Source organism: Dipodomys ordii, unplaced genomic scaffold, assembly GCF_000151885.1.
Source record: "Dipodomys ordii isolate 6190 unplaced genomic scaffold, Dord_2.0 Scaffold105, whole genome shotgun sequence".
In the NCBI taxonomy this organism is placed as follows: domain Eukaryota; kingdom Metazoa; phylum Chordata; class Mammalia; order Rodentia; family Heteromyidae; genus Dipodomys; species Dipodomys ordii.
Genome location: NW_012267321.1, coordinates 2778683 through 2785153, shown reverse-complemented (window position 1 = coordinate 2785153; position 6471 = coordinate 2778683).

The following is a 6471-nucleotide window of genomic DNA, read 5'->3' as shown; positions in this document are numbered from 1 at the left end:
TTTCCATTTCCTAACAAATGGGGCAATGTCATTCTTTCTGATGGACAGCCTCTACTTTTTTATGCTGGTGCTGGAGCTTGAACTCAGGGCCTGGGTCCTGTCCCTTAGCATTTTTACTCAAGACTCACTGACATTCTCTCACTTAAGGCACAAGTCTACTTCTGGCTTTTTACTGGTTAATTGGCGATGTGAGTTTCAGAAACTTCCCTATCTGGACTGGTTTCAAGCCAAGGTCATCTGTTCTCATCCACCTGGATAGCTAGGATTACAGGATTGCAGCCACCAGCAACCTGGCACACACATACATCTTTCAGACTTGAATATAAATATCTTCTAAGCTCTTACGATATGCTTGTACTGTTTTAGTGGCATTTTTGGGGGGAGGGTACAGCAAGGCAACTCTTTGCTCACTTGTTTCTGTATTCTATCTATCTATCTATCTATCTATCTATCTATCTATCTATCTATCTATCTATCTATCTATCTATCTGTCTGTCTGTCTGTCTGTCTGTCTGTCTGTCTGTCTGTCTGTCTGTCTGTCTGTCTGTCTGTCTGTCTATCTATCTATCTATCTATCTATCTATCTATCTGTCTGTCTGTCTGTCTGTCTGTCTGTCTGTCTGTCTGTCTGTCTGTCTGTCTGTCTGTCTGTCTGTCTATCTATCTATCGATCTATCTGTCTATCTGTCTGTCTGTCTGTCTGTCTGTCTATCTGTCTGTCTATCTGTCTATCTATCTTCCTCATGTAGTGTCCTAAATCACTCAGACAATAAAAATGACAGAGACAGGATCAAAGATTATCTGCATTAATCAGAAGAAAAGGCTGAGAACAGAGGAGAAGCAAAGAAACACCAGCAGCCAGCATCCATGTCCCCCAGAGTTGTTTTAGCCAAGTAGGAACTTTGGTCTAAGCTCTCTGGCAGCCAAAGCAGGGGACTATGCTGAGGTACAGGGTCCTACAGTGGGAAGATCTTCATCATGTACTCTATTTCTGCCCATATTGAAATGTGCTGTCTAATTATATTGCCTTATGTAAGTTTTAGGATAATCTCATGCACATTGCCAGCCTCATTTGACAGATTTAAAAACTGAGTCTACCAAAAAGAAAGAAAGAAAGAAAGAAAGAAAGAAAGAAAGAAAGAAAGAAAGAAAGAAAGAAAGAAAGAAAGAAATCTGGGCTCTGGTGGCTCATGCTTATAATCCTAGTTACTTAGGAGGCTGAGATATGAGGGTCATGGTTCAAAGCCAGCACAGGCAGGAAAGTCTGTGAGATCTTATCACCAATTAATCACTCAAAAACTGGAAGTGGAGCTGTGTCTCAAAGTAGTAGAGCACTAGCACAAAAGCTCAGGGACAGTACCAAGGCTCTGACTGAAAAACAAATCAAAACAAAATAAAAATCAATTAAGTCCCTTGCTTGAGGTCACAACTTGACGCAGGCAGAGTTAAGAGGCAGTCTGAACTCCAGAGCCTTCCTCTTTCTCCATTCTTCACTCTCTACTGTACAGGGCAAACTGAGAAGGTACTCAGTGCTCCCTGTATGAAATCCTAATTGTCACAGCCCAGAAGAGAGCCTGGGGAAAATCTTCACAGAATGAGGTACAGACATAGGGAAACAATACCACATGTAAAGGTATGCTTTAAGGCCCAAGAACCTAATGGTCCAAGAATGGGAAGAGCAGAATCATCAGGCCCAAGGCTGGGGCAGACCTGGGCTACACTGGCCAGAAAACCCTCCTCTACTTCTTGGTCACAAAGACACCATGTTAGTAAGAGAAGGCTGGGCTTCCACCTTGTCTTCCAACCCCTTTGAGGTGACAGGCAGCCACTGTACAGGCTGGGGCCTGAGAGGAGAAGGGGAGTTGCTCTCCACGGTGCTGAAAGTGAGCAGCACTTTCTGCCCTTTCTTTACAGATAGGATTCCCTGCCTTTGGCTCAGCATTCCTGGAGACCAGACTACTCCACATGCTAGCAGGCTGAAAAAGGAGACACAGCCAGCTTGTAAGCATTGAAGTTTGTTGACAGAGAGGGCCAGCCCTGAGAGGTAGCTCAGTGACTGGGCAAATTTCTTCTTCTGTTTTCTTAGATTGATCCCAAAAGGAATTGCTGCAAAGATCTGATAAGTTACTATTTATGGGGCACTTAATAGTGTCTGAGAAAATGTAATTCCCGCATATGCATATATGTGTTCCTTAAAAGACTTGCTTACTTGGGGCTAGGAAGGTGGCTCAGTGGTAGAGTGCTTGCCTTGCATGCATGAGGCCCTGGGTTCGATTCCTCAGCACCACATAAGCAAAAAGAAAAAAAAGCTGGAAGTGGCACTGTGGCTCAAGTGATAGAGCCCTAGCCTTGAGCTGAAGAGCTGAGGGACAGTGCCCAATCCCAGAGTTCAGGCCCCAGGACCAACCAAAAAGGAAAAAAAAGACTTGCTTACATTCTTTACTGTAAAATTTCTTGGTCAGCGGGGTGCTGGTGGCTCATGCTTGTAGTCCTAGCGACACAGGAGGCTGAGATCTGAGGATCTGAGGTTAGAAGGCAGCCTGAGCAGGAAAGTCTGCGAGACTCTTGCCTCCAATGACCATCAGAAAACCAGAAATGACACTTTGGCTCCAGGTGGTAGAGTGCTAGCCTTGATTGAAAGAGCTCAGGGACAATGCCCAGATCATGAGTTCAAGCCCCATGACCACCACCACCACCACCAACAACAACAACAAAATCTTGGCCATGAGGTCATGTCGGGTGGCAAGCCTGGAGCAGTGATGCCATGATGTGGGAACATGGACTGCTGGGGCCCTGGGGTGTGGTGGCCCTGGTGGCCTAGGAGCCACCCTCACTCCCATCCCTGCCAGCCACACTGATATGCCAAGACAGAGCCTTTACCTCCTCCAGTCTTCAGCTGCAGCTTTGATTGTAAGTCCTTCAACTTAGTTCTAAAATTTTGAATTCTGTGTGCGATACTGTTTTTTTCCCCCAACAAAACAGATTTTTAAATGACAGCTGTGCATTGACCCTAGAGGTGACAGCAAGCTGGTGTCTCTGCATGCCTAGCTCCATCACAGGCACGCTAGAGGGTCTCATTCATTACCATTTGCAAAGCAGCTTGAAAAATCCTCTAGTGAAAGTTGCCATAGAAATGGAAGCTGATGTCTGATGATTGCATGTGTTTTCCCACGTTTGCTTAATGGGCAGGTAAAGAGAGAGAATTTCCTTCCTGGACAGTGGTGGGTAATGCCTGGAGGTGGGCATTTATGGACAGTGAATCATTGCAGTTGAACAGTGAAATATTAAGGGTTCTTCTTACCTGTTGTTACCAACAGGATCATGGTTTGAAGCCAGCCTGGGCAGGAAAGTCTACAAGACTCTTATTTCCAAGTAACCAGCAAACAGCTAAAAGTGGAGATACGGTTCAAGGGTCAAGTGCCAACCCTGATCAAAAAAGGTAAGGGACAAGAAATAGGCATGCTCAGAGTTCAAAGCCAGCACCAGCACACACACACACACACACACACACACACACACACACACACACACAACCTCACACACACAGAAAACCTCAATACAGGGCTGGGTACCAGTGACTCATGCCTGTAATCCTAGCTACTCAGGAGGCTGAGATCTGAGGATCAAGGTTCGGGCTGGTAAGTCTGTGAGACTCCTGTCTCCAACAAACTTCGAAAAGGCAGGAAGTGGCGCTGTGGCTCAAGTGGTTTAGTGCTAGCCTTGAGCACAAAGAGGCTCAAGGACAGAGCCCACGCCCTGAGTTCAAGCTCCAGCACCAGGGAAAAAAAACCTCAATCCATATTTTATTTTTAATTCTTTTAAGAACTCTTTTTTTAAAAAAAAAATTATGTGGTGGGCTGGGAAGGTGGCTCAGTGGTAGAGCCCTTGCCTTGCATGCATGAGGCCCTGGGTTCGATTCCTCAGCACCACATAAGCAAAAAGAAAAAAGCCAGAAGTGGTGTGGTGGCTCAAATGGTAGAGTGCTAGCCTTGAGCTGAAGAGCTGAGGAACAGCGCCCAGGCCCAGAGTTCAGGTCCATGACCGGACTCCCCTCCCCCCAAAAAATTATGTGGTACTGAGAAATTTAACTCAGGGCTTCATGCACGCTAGGCAAGCATTCTACCACTAAGTCACTTTCCCAGCCTCAATATCTATTTTAATGTAAAATTTCTGATGTAGAGTGGAGTTTGGGGGGAGGGATTTCTTATTAATCATTTCTCATCCATCAGGGCTAAAGTTTTAGAAAGATTAGGTTGAAATCAGAGCTTGGGGTAGAAATGAAAGAAGGTAGGAACAGAAGCAGACACCAGCCATTAAAAGTATATGTTGACCTTCTCTACCTAAAATGCAATCGACAAGTTTGGCTTGATTCTGCAAACCAGGTCTGCTGGAATGAGCAGTGAGCAGCACCCGGAGGCAGATGCCAGGCGCATGTGCAAGCTGTTGGAGCAGACATGGGGGGGGGGGTCTGAGTTAGATGCCAGTGCCATCATTGCTGCCATCAGCAGCTCCTCAGCCAAGTTTTAGCTGTTGCAGCACAAAATTGATTTGCAATCAGTTATATTTGTTTTTGTTTTTTTTAATATAAGTCCCATCGAATTCCAAAGAGCCTACTGCAATCTGTGAAGTTGAACAGAGATTTGCTTCTTTTCCTTTTCCTCTTTTTCTCTCATTTCCTTCCTCCCTCCTTCCCTCCTTCCCTCCTTCCAGATTTCTTCCTTAGCCACTTTGCCTGCTTTCTTGGTCCTTAATGATCATGATTTGTTTTTCTGCCACAGGACCTTTGCCCATAAAGTTATCTTAGTCTGGACCATTCTTTCCTTGCTCATCTGTCTCCCAGTTGCCATACCAGCCCTCTCCTTCTAGGGACTTAAACCCTGAGTTACACTGTCTCCTAGATTCCTGGATGTTGCCTTCCACACTTGGTGTGGTTGGTAGTTGTATGTGTGTATGTGTGTGTGTTTGTGTTAAATTCCATGAATACAGGGACTGTACTTGTTGCTTCCCACTCTACCCCCAGAACTTAGGCATCCCAGTTAAAAAAATGGAACTTTCAAAAAAATATTGTTAGCTGGGTGCACTAGCTGTCATCCTAGCTACTCAGGAGGCTGAGATCTGAGGATCACAGTTTCAAAGCCAGCTTGGGGAGGAAAATCCATGAGACTCTTATCTCCAATAAACCACCAGAAAATCTGAAGTGGTGTTATGGCTCAAAGTGTTAGAGGTGTTAACCTTGAGCTGAAGAGCTCAGGGACAGTGTCAAGGCCTTAGTTCAAGTCCCATGGCCAACATAGATAGATAGATAGATAGATAGATACATAGATAGACATAGATAGATAGATAGATAGATAGATAGATAGATAGATAGATAGAGATAGAGATATATAGATAGAGATATATTTGCAGTGTGTACAGAGCTCTCATGCCTGTAATCCTAGCTACTGATCATCTCTAGTGATGGAGTTTCAAGGCTCGAGGCAAGCCTAAATTAAAACTTTTTAACAGTTCTCAAAATTTGATCCCAACTGATGTCTGGCTGGCTATTGTGGCCTGTGCCTGTCACCCCAGCAGCAGAGACGCACTCGTAGGAGACTAACAGCACCCTTTGCTGGGGCCTAAAGTGAGACCCTCTCTTGAACGTAACCCAGACAGAAAGGGGGTGGAAGGATAGCTCACTGGTAGAGCAACAGTCTACTAACCCTACCTCGTATATATATGAACAAATGACTCTGGTGTAAGAGAAGGATTGAAGCAGGAGCCAGAGGAGAGGAGAGCTTCTGTCCAGCACACCAGGCAGTTACCACAATGCCCCGCTCTGCTTCGGTCAAGTCCTGGGCCTCCACCTGAGGCAATTGTGCAATTGTTCCCCTGGGTAAGTGCCGCCCTTTGCCAAATGACTCCACCAACTCGAGGAGATGTCCACGAGCCCAGAATGAAATGCAAATAAAAAATGTACAAAGATGATCTGATTCCAAATCAAGCAAGAGAAGAAAAAACACCACATCCCATCGGGTCTGGATGGGGGAAGGAGGAATGCAAAGTTGACCCCCAGGGGGTAGGTGCTGGGCTGCAAACACTGGGCAACTTGATGGCTGACCCTTGCCAAGGTCCTGCGGGGGGGGGGGTGTCTGACCATTCCCCCCACCCTCCCAGGTCTCACTCGCTAGCACTATCTTTCTTTCCCTCCCTCCTTCTCTTTCTTTCTTTTCTTTTTCTCTTTTCTTTCTCTCTTTCTCTTTCTCTCCTTCCTTCTTTCTCTCCTTCCTTCTTTCTCTCCTTTCTTTCTTTCTCTCTTTTCTTTCTTTTTCTCTTTCTCTCTCTCCTTCCTTCCTTCCTTCCTTCTCTCCCTTCCTTCCTTCTTTCCCTCCCTCCCTCCTTCTCCCTCCCTCCTTCCTTCCTTCCTTCCTTCCTTCCTTCCTTACTTCCTTCCTTCCTTCCTTCCTTCCTTCCTTCCTTCCTTTCTTTCTTTCC